General features: G+C 43.4%; 1 protein-coding gene across 1 annotated transcript in view; it reads right to left on the minus strand.

Moving 5' to 3' along the window:
- cstpp1 (centriolar satellite-associated tubulin polyglutamylase complex regulator 1) overlaps positions 1 to 18,514 on the minus strand; it is a 290,003-nt gene that overhangs the window by 59,070 nt on the left and 212,419 nt on the right. The gene's annotated exons all lie outside the window — the stretch shown is intronic.

Below are 18,514 nucleotides of genomic sequence, written 5' to 3' on the forward strand. Positions count from 1 at the left end.
AGGAATGAGCCTTTCGGCGACTTGAGTTTGCTCTGCCATTCGATAAGATTGTGGTCTGATTGTGGCCTCAACTCTACTTTCTTATTTCCTCAAACCTTTAGTTCTCTTGTAAATCAAATCTAACTTTGCCCTTAAAATATTTAATGTTCCAGCCTCCGGTAGCGTCTGGGGAAAAGAATTTCACAGATTAATGAGCCTCAGAAAGAAGAAATTTCTCCTCATCTCCACCTTAAATGAGGCACTCCATATTTTTAAACTGTGTGCCCTACTTCTAGCCATAAAGGGAATATCCTTTCAGCATCCATTCTGTCAAATCCCTTTTGTCTTTTCAACTCCAATGGATACAGGCAGAGCGTCTCCAACCTTTCTCATGGGATACCCCTTCATTCTAGTAATCAGTCACTTGAACCTTCTCTGACCTCCTTTGAATGCAATAATATTCCTTTTCCAAGAAGGAGACCAAAATTTAAAACATAAATATGTCACATGGGTCACACAGTACAGAAGAATGAACTTTTATTACAGTTCATGTACATTGGAATTGCTTGTCTGAACTCAAACTAAGCAATTTGGAAGCACTGTAGCATGCTTCTCTTAGTGAGTCACGTTGCAGGAAGACAGAGTTTAGATGGAGACCTGAGAGTTTTATATTGTGATGTGACATGCCATGATATGCTGATGACATCATGAGCATATGGCTTAAATGTATATCGCATATCTGCGGCAAGACACCACACAGTTTACACTTGGGATCCCATCAAAAATAATAAACTTGCAGGAACGTGATTTTGACTTCTTTTTGCTGTGGCATAGTTTGTGGAAGTCCTGAGGTTTGATATTAGATTCCTGCTGTTTCCATTCAGGGAGGGCTGAGATTTAGGCTGGAGACTTGGGCGGAGAAATGGCAGATGGAGTTTAATCCGGATAAATGTGAGGTGATGCATTTTGGAAGACCTAATGCAGGACGGAAACACACAGTAAATGACTGAACCCTTTAGTAGCATCAACATACAGAGAGATCGAGGCATACGAGTCCATGGGTCCCTGAAAATGGGAACACAAGTGGATAAGGTGGTCAAGAAGGCATATGGCATGCTTGTCTTCATTGGTTGTGACATAAGAGTATAAACATGGGCAAGTCATGTTGTACTGTATAAAACTTTAGTTAGGTCACATTTGGAATATTATGTACAGTTCTGGTTGCGACATCACCGAAAGAATGTGGAGGCTGTGGAGAGGGTACAGAAACTGTTTACCAGAATGTTGCCTGACTTGGAGGGTATTAGCTGTGAGGAGAGATTGAACTGTGTTAGTTTTTCTCACTTTAACATCAAAGGATGAGGGGGCAATCTGATTAAAGTTTACAAAATTATGAGAGGCATGGATAAAATGGGCAGCCCGAATCGTTTTCTCAGAGTTGAAATGCCAATTATTAGGGGACATAGGCCTAAAGTAAAAGGGGTTAAGTTTAAAGGAGACGTAAAAGGCAGGTTTTTTAAACACAGTTCCTGGAATGCACTGCCAGACGGGGTGTGGGAGGCAGATACAATAGAAACAATTAAAAGGCATCTTGATAGATATATGAATAGGCAGGGAATAGAGGCATACAGACAGCATAAGAGTGAAAATTGCTGTTGTAACCCCCTTGTTTAAGAAAGGATCAAGACAAAAGATGGAAAATTATAAGCCCATTAGCCTAACCTCGGTTGTTGGTAAAATTCTAGAATCCATCGTTAAGGATGAGATTTCTAAATTCTTGGAAGTGCAGGGTTGGATTAGAACAAGTCAGCATGGATTTAGTAAGGGGAGGTCATACCTGACAAACCTGTTAGAATTCTTTGAAGTAGTAACAAGTAGGATAGACCAGGGAAACCCAATGGATGTTACCTACCTAGACTTCCAAAAGGACTTTGATAAGATGCGACACAGGAGGCTGCTGAGTAAGATGAGGGCCAATGGTGTTCGAGGTGAGCTATTGGCATGGATTGAGGATTGCCTGTCTGACAGAAGGCAGAGAATTGGGATAAAAGGCTCTTTTTCAGAATGGCAACTGGTGACAAGTGGTGTCCCGCAGAGTTCAGTGTTGGGGCCGCAGCTGTTCACTTTATGTATTAATGATCTGGATGAAGGGACTGGGGGCATTCTGGCGAAGTTTGCCGATGATACGAAGTTAGGTGGACTGGCAGGTAGTACTGAGGAGGTGGGGAAGCTGCAGAAAGATTTAAACAGTTTAGGAGAGTGTTCCAGGAAACAGCTGATGAAATTCAATGTGAGCAAATGCGAGGTCTTGCACTTTGGTAAAAATAATACAGGCATGGACTATTTTCTAAATGGTGAGAAAATTCGTAAAGCCGAAGTATAAAGGGATCTGGGAGTGCTAGTCCAGGATTCTCTAAAGGTTAACTTGCAGGTTGAGTCCGTGATTAAGAAAGTGAATGTAATGTTGTCATTTATCTCAAGATGGTTGGAATATCAAAGCAGTGATGTGCTTCTGAGACTTTATAAGGCTCTAGATAGGTCCCATTTAGAATACTGTGTCCAATTTTGGGCCCCACACCTCAGGAAGGACATACTGGCGCTGCAGCGTGTCCAGTGGAGATTCACACAGATGATCCCTGGAATGGTCGGCCCAACATATGATGAACGGCTGAGGATCTGGGATTGTATTCATTAGAGTTTAGAAGGTTGAGGGGAAATCTAATAGCAACTTACAAGATAATGCATGCCTTAGAAAGGGTGGATGCTGGGAAGTTGTTTCCGTTAGGCAGGGAGACTAGGACCCATGGGCACAGCCTTAGAATTGGAGGGGGTCAATTTAGAATGGAAATGAGGAGACAATTCTTCAGCCAGAGGGTGATGGGCCTGTGGAATTCATTGCCACGGAGTGCAGTGGAGACCGGGACGTTAAATGTCTTCAAGGCACAGGTTGATAAATTCTTGATCTCACAAGGAATTAAGGGCTACGGGGAGAGTGCAGGGAAGTGGAGTTGAAATGCCCATCAGCCGTGATTAAATGGCGGAGTGGACTCAATGGGCCGAATGGCCTTACTTTCACCCGTATGTCTTATGGTCTTGTGGAGTGACAGTGGGGCTCTCTACACAAGACCCGCCTCTACCATAGATTTTCCGGGAATACTTCTGATCCCTCCTCCCAGGACCTGCCTGCTTTGTCTTGGTAACTCACCCACACTTACATCAAATTTGGAAGTAACATTGCTCACCCATTCATGGACCTTGCTGTAGTACTCCCAGTGGCCATCACTCCTGGTGGCACTGCTGGTACTGGACAGCAGCTAGTCCCACATTGACTGGCAGCTAGAAATGAGCAGCTCCTCAAAGCAGGACTTCATAGAGCTGAGAGGTGAAAGTCCCACCTCAGTTTAACAAATGGCCAATTGGCAACTTTGGTAACGCATTAAATCTAGCTGAATGAGTCTCGCTCAGTGCCTAACGAGCAACAGTCTAATAACTTAAGTATTGCCATACCTATCGACATAATTATTGCTTAGCATCAGCAGCAAATCTAAAATTCAAGCAAAAGTAAAGCATTTTTTATTGTATGATTAATATTTATACAGCAGAAATACCAGTATTGTATTAAAGGGAATTTTTGCACTAAAGGAGTCAACAATGGAGGCCCAGAAATAAAATGTTGTGAATCCATGGCGTAGGCTGTAAGTTTTCATCAGGATTCTTCAATCTGATTGATAAAGAAAACATATGTGAGTGAGCGGCCTACTTGCTTCAAGTGGCGGGAGTGGTGAGAGTGCGGAGCCAGGAGGTGAACAATTATATTCAGGCATTGTCTTAACCCGAAACAGTACGCATGCAGTATCCTCCCCCTCTAACAAAAAAACACAGTCTGCGTGTGGAGGGCTGGTAAGGTAAAGTAAGTTTTTTTTTATTCATTTGGCAATCTAGAGTGAAGGGAATTTCTTTTTCTTTCTTTTTTGGCATTTTTTGGGCGGGAAGCTGTCAGAGGGCAGCAAGTTTCAACAAATTTAATTAACTCATTATAATAAATTATATAAATTAACAAAGTAATTAACTAGGTAGAAATGGCTGGACAGGTGATGTGTTGTAACAGGTTGATGTGGCTGATCCCATTGCAAACTGCAGTGACCACAACTTCAGCAAGTGTTGGTTGCTTGAGAAACTTCGGCTCGGAGTTGATGAGCTGGAATCGGAGATTCAAACACTGCGGCACATCTGGGAGGGGGAGAAGTACCAGGACGATTTGTTTCAGGAGGCAGTCACACCCGGTAGATTAAGTCATTCAAATTCAGTGAGTGGCCAGGGACAGCAGGGTGTTACTGTAAGCGAGGCAGGTAGAGAGTCCCTGCAGTCAGGAACAATGGAGCCTCAGCTCTTGACCTTGTCCAATAGGTACGAAGTACTTGTTCCCTGTGGGGATGAGGAAAAGGGCTGCAGGGAGGATGAGCCAACTGACCACTGCACTGTGGTGCGGGAGGCCATTCAAGAAGAGGGAGCAAAAAGACAGGCGGCAGTTGTCCAGGATTCGCGGAGAGTGCAGGGAAGTGGAGTTGAAATGCCCATCAGCCATGATTAAATGGCGGAGTGGGCTCAATGGGCCAAATGGTCTTACTTCCACTCCTATGTCTTATGGTCTTATGGTCTATAATCAGGGGAATAGATAGTATCCCTTGTAAGCAGGATCGAGAGTCCCGCATGGTGTGTTGCCGGACCAGTGTCAGGGTAAGGGATATCTGTGACTGGCTTGAAAAGATATTGGAGTGGGAGGGGAAGGATCCAGTTGTTGTGGTCCACGCTGGAACAAACTACATAGGCAAGACTAGGAAAGAGGGCCTGTTCAGAGATTATCAGGAGCTAGGAACCAAATTCAAGAGCAGGTCCTCAAGGGCTATAATCACCAGATTGCTGCCCGAGCCACGTGCTAATTGGCATGGGGACATGAGAATAAGGGAAGCGAACACGTGGCTAAAAGAGTGGTGCGGGACAGAAGGGTTCCTTTTCATGGAGCACTGGCATCAGTATTGGAACAGGAGGGATCTGAACTACTGGGATGGTCCCCACCTGAATTGATGGGGACCAGTGTTGTAGCGAAAAGGGTAAATAGGTTGGTCAACAGGACTTTAAACTAGAAAGTCAGGGGGAAGGGAATGGTGAAACTTGCCCAGTGAGAAACACAGCAGCAGGTTAACATCTGTAGTGGTGGATTCAACTAAGTGGAAAAATATGAAAGAAATGACAGGGAAGGAGAACTGGGGAGAGGTTATTAAAGTCTCCAGCACGGACACAAATAGGACACTGGAAAAACAAATGAAAATGAGAAGAGGGAGGGTTAATATAGGACTGAACGTGTTATATCTGAATGCACACAGTATAAGGAATAAGGTGAATGAGCTTGAGGTGCAGATCGAAATTGGCAGGTATGACGTGGTAGGCATCATATAGACGTGGCTGCAAGGGGATCAGGGTTGGGAACTGAACATCCTACCAAAAAGATGGGCTGGTTGGTTGAGGGGGTGGTGTTGCCTCATTAGTGAGATATGAAATTAAATCATTAGGAAGAAATGAAGTTGGGTCAGATGGTGAATGATCTGTGTGGGTAAAATTGAGGAACCCCAAAAGTTTAAAAAAACATAGCTGGGGTTATGTATAGGCCTCCAAACAGTCGTCAGGAGCTGGGATGCAAGATACACCAGAATAGAGAAAAGGTCTATAAGAAAGGCAGAGTCACGGGGGATTTTAATATGCAGGAGGGCTGGGAAAATCATGTTGGTAGTGGATTGCAAGAAAAGGAGTTTGTGGAATGTCTACAAGATGGCTTTTTGGAGCAGCTCGTAGTACAGCCTTGGGCAACTGTCTGTGTGGAGCTTGCACATTCTCACCGTGTCTGCGTGGGTTTCTTCTGGGTGCTCCAGATTCTTCCCACAGTCCAAAGATGTGCAGGCTAGGTGGATCGGCCATGCTAAATTGCCCGTAGTGTTCAGGGTGTGTGGGTTATAGGGGGATGGGTCTGGGTGGCATGCTCCAAGGCGGGGTGTGGACTTGTTGCACTGGAGAGCCTGTTTCCACACTGTAGGGTATCTAATCTAATCTAGAGCCTACAAGCGAACAGGCTAGACTAGATTTAGTGCTGTGAAATGAGGCAGACTTGATAAGGAGAGTTTAAGGTAACGGAGCCCTTAGGAGGCAGTGATCACAAGATGACAGAATTTACTCTGCAATTTGAGAGGGAGAAGATAGAATCAGAGGTAATGGTATTATAGCTGAATAAAGGAGATTACAGAGCTATGAGGGAGGAGCTGGGCAGAATTGACTGGAAGACGAGCCTAGCAGGAAAGACAGTGGAACAGCAACGGCAGGAGTTTCTGGGAGTAATTCAGGAGACACAGCAAAAATCATCCCTAGGAAAAAGAAGTATGGTACAAGGAGGATGAGGCACCATGGCTGACTAGGGAAGTCAGGGATAACATAAAAGCAAAAGAGAAAGCATATAATGTGGCAAAGGGCAGTAGGAAACCAGAGGCTTACAAAGACCAACTGAGGACGGCAAAAAACTAAATAAGGAGAGAGAAGATTAAATATGAGGGTAAGCTAGCCAGTAATATAAACAGAGACTGTAAGAGTTTCTTTAGATATGTAAAGGGCAAAAGAGAAGCAAAAGTGAACATTGGGCCGCTGGAAAATGACAGTGGAGAGATAGTAGTGGGAAACAAGGAAATGGACGAGAAAATGAATAATTACTTCGTGTCAGTCTTTATGGTGGAAGACACGAGTAATATCTCAAAAATTCAAGAGATCTTAGGGGGGCAAAACGGAGTATGGTGGGCATCACTAAGGAAAAGGTGCAAGTAAAACTGGATGGCCTGAAGGTGGATAAACAACCAGGACCAGATGTACTACACCCCAGAGTTCTAAAGGAGATAGTTGAAGAGAAAGCAGAGGCATTAGTGGTGACCTTTCAGGAATCGCTAGAGTCAGGGAGGGTCCTAGAGGGCTGGAAGATCACTAACGTGTTTAAAAAGGGAGTGAGGCAAAAACTGGAAGATTATAAGCCGATTAGCCTAACCTTGGTTGTGGGTAAGATTTTGGAGCCCATTGTAAAGAATGAGAGTTCTGAATATTTGGAAGTGTATAGTAAGATAGGACAAAGTCAGCATGGTTTCATCAAGGGGAGATCATGCCTGACAAATCTACTAGAATTCTTTGAGGAAGTAAAGAGCAGCGTAGACCAAAGAGAGCCAATGGATGTTATCTACCTGGACTTCAAGAAGGCCTTTGACAAAGTGTTGCACAGGAGGCTGCTGAAGGAAATAAGGGCCCATGGTGTTAGAGGCAAGGTACTGGCATGGATAGAAGATTTGCTGCCTGGCAGAAAGCAGAGAGTGGGGATAAAAGGGTCTTTCTCAGGGTGACAGCCAGTGACAAGTGGTGTTCCACAAAAGTCAGTGTTGGGACCACAACTTTTCACTTTATACATTAATGATCCAGATGAAGGAACTATGGGCATTCTGGCTAAGTTTGCAGATGATACAAAGACAGGTGGAGGAGGTGGGGAGGCTGCAGAAGGATTTGGACAGGTTAGGAGAGTAGGCAAAGAAGTGGCAGATGGAGTACAATGTGGGAAAGTGTGAGGTCATGCACTTTGGTAAGAAGAATAACAGCATGGACTATTTTCTAAATGGGGAGAAAATTCAGAAGTCTGAAGTGCAAAGAGACTTGGGAGTTCTAGTCCTGGATTCTCTAAAGGTAAACTTGCAGGTTGAGTCAGTAGTTGGGAAGGCAAATGCAATGTTGGCATTTAGTTTGAGAGGACTTGAATATAAAAGCAGGGATGTACTAGTAAGGCTTTATAAGGCTCTGGTCAGGCCCCATTTGTAGCATTGTGTGCAGTTTTGGGCCCCAAATCTCGGGAAGGATGTACTGGCCCTAGAGCGGGTTCAGAGGAGATTCATGAGAATGGTCCCAGGAATGGAAAGCTTAACATATGAGGAACGTTTGAGGACTCCAGGGCTATAGTCATTGGAGTTTAGAAGGATAAGGGGAGATATAATTGAAACTTTCGGAATATTGAATGACCTGGACAGAGTGGATGTTAGGAAGATGCTTCCAGTGGTCGGAGAATCTAGGACCAGAGGTCACAGCCTTAGAGTAAAGGAAAGACCTTTTAGAACAGAGATGAGGAGAAACTTCTTTAGCCAGAGGGTGGTGAATCTATGGAATTCACTGTCACAGAAGTGGAAGCCAGGTCACTGAGAATATTTAAGACTGAGATAGATAGGTTCTTGATTACGAAGGGGATCAAGCGTTATGGAGAAAAAGCAGGAGAATGGGGTTGAGGAACTTATCAGTCATGATTGAATGGCAGAGCAGACTCAATTGGCCAAATGGCCTAATCTCTGCTCCTATGTTTTATGGTCTTATACAGTTGTGAGCTCTGTTGACACCAGTCCCCCTGTAAAGGGGTTTCCTGCTGTCTAATAATCTTACACCCAGTGTGAACCCAGGGAAAGTCTCACACCAGTACCAATCATACACCAGTAACTATTAAACCTGGGCCAACACACCACCACCGAAGTGTAACAGGTGTGAGATAATCTTACAACAGGTGCAGTGATATATTAAGAATTGGAAAAAATAAAGCCAATTCTGTAAAAGAACAAGTGAAACTGCAGCAAAATGGAGGAGTTATCCCCGGCTGAGTGGGTTCAAGAGCATGTTATGTGTGCTATTATAATTTCAAGCAGAATAATTCAACAACTTGCATTACAGAAATCCACAATCTGCACTCTAACTAGACAAAAGCAGCAGCAGACCGTAATTGGTCCAGAGAGTCGTATCCTTCTCCAGATTTCCACCCACTCATTTCCCCGAGTGTTTCTCTCTTACCCATAGGCCTACACACCTACACAGTGCAGAGGAACTGCTGCAATCATAACAGTACCGTGAATATAGTACTGGAGATAGTTTTATTAATGGTAGGCACCTATGACTCCAAGTTATACTGCGGAAAGCTTGAGAAACAGTGCGGCATTGCAACTTCATGTTTTAAACCAAAAATACACTTTATTACTTCCAGCTTAACATTTAATTACCCAAAAGAGACACATCTAAATTCTGAAATGAGGTATATTTCTTAATGGTTCCCTCCATTCCTTGAACTTAAGTTCTTTCATGTTATGCATTTGGCTCGTAATCTTAGATCTAAATATTAGATTATGTCAAGCTTTCTAATTCTGTATTTGCTGCCAAGAGTCCCTTCAGCCTGCCATCAGGTTTCATGGGTGGTTTATGAATACTGTATTGAGATGAACCATACCGTTTACACCCTACTGGGCAAGGTGAAGAAGCCGACGTGTGCTATATTTACCAACATTGCCACTAAACAGTTGGGTTTTTTCCAGTTTATTATAAAGCGATTGATGTCTCTCCACAACATAACTTGTTCCTGTTCTCACACGTCCTTTCCATCCCTTCAAAGAATAAAGTATCCTATTTCTTGTGCTGATCTGGTGCTTTGTAACATATAGTCATGTTATCTTGGATTTCGCTTGCATGTCTAACCTAAAGGAGCTACTTTTGTAGCTTTCTGTCTCACAAAGGATTTGCTTTTCCTTAAATTACCAGGTGTCCATAATATATTGCGGGGTGGGAAGGGGGTGCTGCGTGGCCTCCATTCTCTTTACAGAGATAATGGGAACTGCAGATGCTGGAGAATCCAAGATAATAAAATGTGAGGCTGGATGAACACAGCAGGCCAAGCAGCATCTCAGGAGCACAAAAGCTGACGTTTCGGGCCTAGACACTTCATCAGAGACCTCTCTGATGAAGGGTCTAGGCCCGAAACGTCAGCTTTTGTGCTCCTGAGATGCTGCTTGGCCTACTGTGTTCATCCAGCCTCACATTTTATTATCTTGCATTCTCTTTACACTCTGCTTTAATCCTGAATGCTATATTAATTCTCCTTCTTAGGATAATGTCATGTTTCTGATATATCTCTTTTACTTGTTCACAGGATGTGAGTGTCACTGGCAAGGCCAGCAGTTACTACCGATCTGCAATTACCTGTGAAGGTTGTGGAAAGCTGCTACCTTAAACCACTACAACCATGATACTCTCAGAGAGGGCTCTCCATGTGTCATTAAAGAAAAGGTGACACAGTTCCAAATCAGGACGCTATGTGGTTTGGACAGCCACTTGTAGGTTGGTGTTGTTTCGATGTATCTGTTACCCTTGTTCTTCTGGATGGTAGGGGTCTCAAGTCTGGAAGGTGTTGTTGAAGGAACTTTGGTTAGCTTCTGCAGTGTATCTTGTAGGCGCTGCACACTGCTGGCACAATACTAGGATATTCCCAGCATAATGCAGTTCTCCACTGCCATAATGGTCTCCAGATCCTGTTTATTCCAGGGTTCAGACAAGTATGATATCATTCAGATTTCCATCCCTCGCAAATGTTAGTGCCTTGTCATGGTCTTCAATTCAAGTTCACCATTGTGGGTATGTGTATCCTTACTTCTACCTGATTTCTATGGTGAATTTTGAAGGTATACACTTATCCCACATATGGGAACAAGGGAACAGTAGATCTAGGAGTAGAAGTAGACTATATATGAGAAGGCGATGGTATATGTTGGGAGGTCATGTTGTGACTGTACAGGACATTGATAAGGTCACTTTTGGAATACTGCTTGCAGTTCTGGTCTCTATGCTGTAGAAAACATGTTGTGAAACTTGAAAAGGCTCAGAAAAGATTTAAAAGGATGCTGCCGGGGTTGGAGGGTTTGTGCTATAAGGAGAGGCTGAATAGGTTGGGGCTATTTTCCTTGGAGCACCAGAGGCTGAGGGGTGACCTTGTAGAGGTTTATAAAATCATGAGGGATGAGGATAGGATAAATAGACAAGGCCTTTTCCCCAGAGCGGGGGAGTCTAAAACTAGAAGGCATAGGTTTGAAGTGAGACAGGAAAGAGGGACCTAAGGGGAAGCTTCTTCAAACAGAGGATAGTGCATGGTGGGAGCTGGTAGAATTACAATACTTAAAAGTCATCTGGATGGGTATGTGAATAGGAAGGGTTCAGAGGGATATGGGCCAAATGCTAGAAAATGGGGACTAGATTTAATTAGGGAGCCTGGTCAGCATGGATAAGTTTCCGTGCTGTACATCTCTATTACTCTATGACTCAGTAATGGTGTTGTTGCTTGACTAGTAATCTAGAGACCCAGGTGATGCTCTGGAGAACTGGTTTGGTTCTCACCACAGCAGCCAATGGAATTTGCATTCAACAAAAATCTAATGGTAACCATGAAACCATTATCGATTATTGTAAAAAAGCCACCTAGTTCACTGAAATAGTAGGAATTGCAGATGTTGGAGAATCTGAGATAACAAGGTGTAGAACTGGACGAACACAGCAGGCCAAGCAGCATCAGATGAGCAGGAAGGCAGACGTTTCGGGCCTAGAAAGAAGGGTCTAGGCCCAAAACATCAGCTTTACTGCTCCTCTGATGCTGCTTGGCCTGCTGTGTTCGTCCAGCTCTACACCTTGTCATCTAGTTCACTAATGTCCTTTCGGGAAAGAATCTGCTGTCTTTACCTGGTCTGATCTACATGTGATGCCAGATCAACAGCAACTATGGTTGACTCTTAACTGCCTTTGCAACTGACCTAGCAAGCCACTCAGATCAAGGGCAATTAAGGATAGGTGCAAAATGCAGGACCAGCCAGAGACACCCACAGCCCATAGGTGAAATTAGAAAACGGCCCCATCAGTCTGTGCCAACATCCAATAAGATCATGGCTGACCTGGCTATATGGTTTCAGCTTCTGTTTCCTTCCCACATCCCATAACCCAGGGCTCCCTTGTCTATCAGAAATCTTGAATTTTTTTCACACAATCTTGAATAAAATTAAAGGCTCAGCCTCCAGAACTAGTGCACTATTTTGTGTCAGCTTTTCTTTATAGCTATCTATCACAAATCTTTGTCCTGGATTAACTGTTGCCCCTCTCCTCCATGATATTCCTTTCCATCCTGGAAGAGTCGAATTACTGGTGAAGAGAGTAATTATTTTTCATTTTTTCCATCGGCCATCAATTTAACTCCTTTTCTTTTCAAATTCTCTCCTTTTCAGATATTAGAGGTTTACCAAAACAAAAAGCTCCATTATTAGGTTTAAGACAGTACTGACATATTACATTCAATCCATCAGAGAGTTTCTGTCTACTCCTAGTATGAAACAGGAGTAGGTGCAGGCCATTCAGTTCTCTTGCCTTACAATTAGACCATGGCAGATCTGTCAGACATTAGATCCACTATTTTGCATGCCCATGCCCACAATCCCCTCCCCAATCCTTAACTCTCGTATTGATCAAAGGTCTGTCTAAGTCAGCCTTGAATAAATTCAATGTTCCAGATGACACTCTCTGGGGGCAAAATGAATTCCTGAATTTAACAGCCCTCTGAGAGAATAAATTCCTCCTTTTCTCCCTATCAAATTGGAGATTCCCTATTTTTAAACTGTGTCCCCTAGTTCTAAATTCCCAACTAGGGAGACATTCTCCTTGGCAAGTTTTCAGAATCTTATATACTTCTGAAAGAACATTTACATTTGCAATACTGTGCTCCAAGTGGACACTTCACCATCCTGCAACATCAGGTCTTACAGCACATAGCTACCTACTTTTCAGAACAACAAACTGCCTATAACACCAATCTCTCTGCAGCCTGCCATTGCACCTCTATTCAGGGGGCCCTCTCTGAGTCATAGGGATTTACAGCATGGAAACAGACGCTTTGGTCCAACTCATCCATGCCGACTAGGTATCCTAAATAAATCTAGCCTCATTTGCAAGCATTTGGCCCATATCCCTCTAAATCCTTCTTATTCATATACCCATCCAGACACTTTTTAAATGTCGTAATAGTACCAGCCTCCACAACTTTCTCCATCAGTTCATTCCACACACACACCACCCTCTGCATGAAAAAGTTGCCCCTTAGGTCCTGTGTAAATCTTCCCCCTTTCACTTTAAACCTATGCCCTTGAGTTTTGGAGTCCCCTACCTTTAGGAAAAGGCCTTGTCTATTCATTCTATCGATGCCCCTCAGCATCCAACAGTCCAGGGAGATTAGCCCCAGCCTATTTAGCCTCTCCCTATAACTCAAACCCTGCAACCCTGGCAACATCCTTGTAATTCTTTTCTGAGCACTTAACAAGTTTAACAATATCTTTCCTATAGGCGGGAGACCAGAATTCCCAATGGCTGTTGCACCTCAAACTCTGAAGGTTTATTCTCAGGTTTAATGTCAACCTGACCATATCACTTTCTTACAATGACTCATTTACTGAATTTAATACTATCCATTCAATCTCAAAACTCCCCTTTCTTCTAACTGCCTTTTGATCTCTTGATCTCTTGATCTCCTTGATCTCCAAAGGCAATTAGGGGCACACAGTAAATGTTGACCTTGCCAGCAATGCTCATTTCACAAGAACAAATATGGTCTTTGTTTACTTTTACTGAATTTTGAAACATTTCAGCCCTTTGTTGCATCATTTGATAAGCATCCTAAAGAAAATGCACTTTGTGTAGGCCATCTTGGATACATTCTCCTTGCCTGCAACCTTTCTTCATGATATTTTTCCACTTTCTTACTTGTAGGCTTATGGTTTTTCTATACGTTTGGTGTTCCCTTTTAATTTCACTCCGGTCTGATGCCCCTTTTTAACAACTACTTCCCCAGGTGTTTCATTCTCGACTCTTAATTAGACCCTTTGTCTTTGAATTTACTTCAGGTGTCCCCTTTTTAATGGATTTGTTTCAGTCTATGTTGGCTTTTTAAAAAGATTTCATTCGTGGTTCCAATTTAGTATTTTCACTCCATAAGCTTTGTCTTCTTTCTTAGAAGATCTATGCTGTACCTGAGGCTTCTGAATGCTTATTCTGCTCCTAGTTTCTCCATTGTGAAGTTGAAAGGTTCCAGTAGAGTCTGCCTCCTATTGAGCCCTCTATCTTGATAATGGTATGCTTAGCAATTTCACAATGCAATAGTCATCCAAATTCACAGCACTTATGTATGATACAGATGTGAAAGTCCTACCTTAAAACTGTTTCTATTTTGTTCTGCTGGCTTGTAATACTGCATCGTGTTTTATAACCTAATTATGAATAGCACCATGATGAATTTCAGATGTGGTTACGTAAAATTAATTTATGGTTCAGCCATTTTCCACAAAAGCCGTTATTAGTAGAAATAAATGCAAAACATGTAAATGAGCCATAATCAAGCCAACCATAATATGCTCCTGAAATGACAGGATAAGGCTCTAGACAAAATTAAAAACCATTTTGCTTAGCATCATTTTGGTGTTTCTTTTAATTTTTGTTTCTAGAACTTATTTTATATTCACACAGCCAAAGTTTTCAAAATTAAATTATGAGGTACAGAAACATAAAACCAAAGGAATATATTTTTCCATCAAACTCAGTAATAAACATAGAATACTTGAGAAACTCGGTTAGTCTGACAGCAATGAGAGAAATAGAGAGAAAAACAGTATTAACATGTCTAATCTTGTATCAATCTTCTTCAGAACTGAATAGAATTGAACAGAATATTAATTTCTACTTTCTACCTGTTTTCTTTTATATTCTTATGTGACCTGTGTATGTCCTCACAAATTTATGCAGTGCCTCACACTGCAAACGAAGACAAGAACAGAAAGTTAATTCACTCAAAGACTTCTACAACACAAAAAGGAAGCTCAGTGATTTGATATTTTAAATAAATGCGCAACCCTATAGATTGAGAGGGCACAAATCTCCACATTCTTAATTTGCAAATCCAGCTGCAGCACTGTATGACAGGAAGAAAGGGAAAAATGAAAAGGACGAGCTAATACTGCTTAATTATAATGAAATCCAAAGGCCAACAGGAGTCATGGTGAAGTTCCGCTGAAGTCTCTGATGCAAGGTCCAAACCTTCAATTGTCCCTGGGTTCACTATAATTTTGGGTGGTTTTCTTAACATTCTTCTTCTAAGGTGGTTCCTTGAGAACTTGGATGCCTTGCTTCCATTCAGGTTTGATGTGTTCTGAGATGGCTAATAAGCCCAATGCGTGATCTGTGATCTCTGGCATGCAGAACCAATGATGTTTGAAAGGTTGGATGGATGGGTTGCTTGGAACTTGGTACAACAACTTTGTCTGCACTTCTATCTCTGACAACGGGCCTTGGTATATTTGGTGATTTATCAAAAGTACCTTCTCTATCTGAGAATGTTACAAGCCAGAATCACCTGTCAGTTGGAAGGGTGTTTGATCTCTTCAGCAGTGCTGTGAGGATATCTCTGAGGAAAGTTCCACTGCCCACCTTGGACCAGTCCACTTACCACAACCAAGATCTGAGTACGGTATTTGCTCAGGCAATGGGCCCTGACAACATTCCAGCAATAGTACTGAAGACTTGTGCTCCAAAATTTGCCACTCCCCTAGCCAAGCTGTTCCAGTGCAGTTACAACACTGGCATCTACCCAGCAATGTGGAAAATTGCCCAAGTACATCCTGTACACAAAAAGCAGGACAAATCCAACCCAACCAATGACCCTGCCGCATCACTCTACTCTCGATCATCAGTAAAGTGATGCAACCGTGCTATCAAGCAGCACCTTGGGGCGGCACGGTGGCTCAGTGGTTAGCACTGCAGCCTCACAGCACCAGCGACCCGGGTTCGATTCCCACCTCAGGTGACTGTCTGTACGGAGTTTGCACGTTCTCCACGTGTCTGCGTGGGTTTCCTCCGGGTGCTCCGGTTTCCTCCCACAGTCCAAAGATGTGCAGGGTAGGTGGATCAGCCATGCTAAATTGCCTGTTGTGATCAGGGGTGTGGGGGTTATAGGGGGATGGGTCTGGGTGGGATGCTCCAAGGGGCGGTGTGGACTTGATGGGCCGAAGGGCCTGTTCCCACACTGTAGGGAATCTAATCTAATCTAATCACCTGCTCAGTGACACCCAGTTTGGGTTCCACCAGGGCCACTCAGCTCCTGATCTCTTTACAGCCTTGTTTCAAAAATAGACAAAAGAGCAGAATTCCTGAGGTGACAGTGACAGCACTTGGAATCAAGGCTGCGTTCAACTGTGTGTGGCATCAAGGAGCCCTAGTCAAACTGGAATCAATGGGTATCAGGGGGCACACTCTCTGGTTGTTGGAGTTATATCTTACACGTAGGAAAATGATTGCCAGGCTATGACCATCACCAATAAGGGACAATCTAACCACAGTCCCTTGACATTCAGTGGTGTTACCATCACTGAATCCTCTACTCTCAACATCCTTTGGGTTATAATTGATCAGAAACTCAACTGGACTCACCACATGATCAAAGTGGCTACAAGGCCAGGTCAGAAGCTAGGTATACTGCAGCGAGTAACTCACCTCCTGACTCCTCAAAGCCTGTCCGCCATCTACAAGGCACAAGTCAGGAATGTTATGGAATACTCCTCACTTGTCTGGATGAGTGCAACCCCAACATCACACAAGAGGCTTGACACCATCCAGGACACAGCAGCCTGCTTGATTGATACTATGTCTACAAGAATTCATTCCCTCCACCACCAAAGCTCAGGAGCAGCACTGTGTGCTATCCACAAGATATACTGCAGAAATTCACCTTAGACAGATCCTTAGACAGCACCTTCCAAACCCACAACCACTTCCATCCAGAAGGGCAAGGGCAGCAGATACATGGGAACACCATCACCTCCAAGTTCCCCTCCAAGTCACTCACCATCCTGGCTTGGAAATATATCACCGTTCCTTCACTGTTGCTGGGTCAAAATCCTGGAATCCCCTCCCTAATGGCATTGTGGGACAACCCACAGCAGGTGGACTGAAGCGATTCAAGAAGGCAGCTCATCACCATCTTCTCAAGGGCAACTAGGCACGGGCAAGAAATGCTGGCCCAGCCAGCGACACCCACATCCCACAAATGAATAGAAAAAAAAGTCTGTTAGGCGTGTGAACTAGCTATGATATAAATGAATGACAGAGCAGGTTTGATGGGCCAAGTGGTCTGCTTGGGTTTCTTATTCATATGTATATCTGTCACCCAGCATCGTTGGTCTTGCAATTAGTGCCTCTACACTGGGCAAGTTTGCTTGGGAACTTTAATAGTGATTTTGCTTTCACAACATCTGGCACGAATCTGAAACGTTTCTTGATATTTTATGAAATTGTCCCCGGTTAAGATTGTGCGCTGAGTTCACAAGCTAATGAGTGAATTGTCCTAATGGATCTTGCAGTAGAAAAATATTTTAGTGAGAAATTATAACAAGTTGATCACAATAATTGTATGCGCTGACACCAGTCAATTCAGTGCAACCTTTGTTTTCAAAAGCAAAATGACTAAAACAATGTTATAACACACGTTAATTGCTCTCTCTCTGTCAGGTCAAATAATCTCATTATAGAATCACAGAATCCCTACAATGGAGAAGCAGGCCATTCAGCCCATCAAGCCCACATCAAACACCATCCCACCCAGACCCAGCACCCTACCCTTTCCCCAAAAACCCTATATTAACCATGCCTAACGCCACCTAACCTGGACAATATGGGCAATATAACATGGCCAGTCCACCTAAGCTGTACATCTTTCAACTGTGGAAGGAAACTGGAGCACCTGGAGGAAACCCACACAGAACATGCAAACTCTACTCAGTCACCTAAGGGTGGAACTGAAGCTTGGTCCCCTGTGCTGTGGCGCAGCAGTGCTAATCACTGAGCCAGGTTACCATCCCCTTGTTATATCAATACCATTTATCACTTGTAAGCTGTGAGGCATCTCATATTGGTAATATTTGGTAGCACCTGAGTATCCCTGTTGCTTCAACCATGGACATTTTTGTTTCTTTCACATCCATTCTGATTTTTGCTATAATCCCAGCTGATAATTTTACTGAACAAGTCATATCTGGTGTGGCCACACTTGGAGTATTGTGTACAGTTCTGGTCGCCACATTATAAGAAGGATGTGGAAGCTTTGGAAAGGGTGCAGAGGAGATTTACCAGGATGTTGCCTGCTATGGAGGGAAGGTCTTATGAGGAAAGGCTGAGGGACTTCAGGCTGTTTTCATTCGACTGAAGAAGGTGAACAGGTGACTTAATAGAGACATACAAGATGATCAAAGGATTAGGTAGGGTGGAAAGTGAGAGCCTTTTTCCTCAGATGCTGATGGCTAGCACGACAGGACATAGCTTTAAATTGAGGGGTGATAGATATAGGACAGAAGTCAGAGGTAGGTTCTTTACTCAGAGAGTAGTAAGGGTGTGGAATGCCCTGTCTGCAACAGTAGTAGACTAGCCAACTTTAAGGGTATTTAAATGGTCATTGGATAAATATACGGATGATGATGGAATAGTGTAGGTTAGATGGGCTTCAGATTGGTTTCACAGGTTGGTGCAACATTGAGGGCCGAAGGGCCTGTACTGCGCTGTTTATGTTCTGTGTTCTATATCCCAGAATGAAATC

This window comes from Stegostoma tigrinum, chromosome 17 (assembly GCF_030684315.1).
Source record: "Stegostoma tigrinum isolate sSteTig4 chromosome 17, sSteTig4.hap1, whole genome shotgun sequence".
Taxonomy (NCBI): Eukaryota; Metazoa; Chordata; class Chondrichthyes; order Orectolobiformes; family Stegostomatidae; genus Stegostoma; species Stegostoma tigrinum.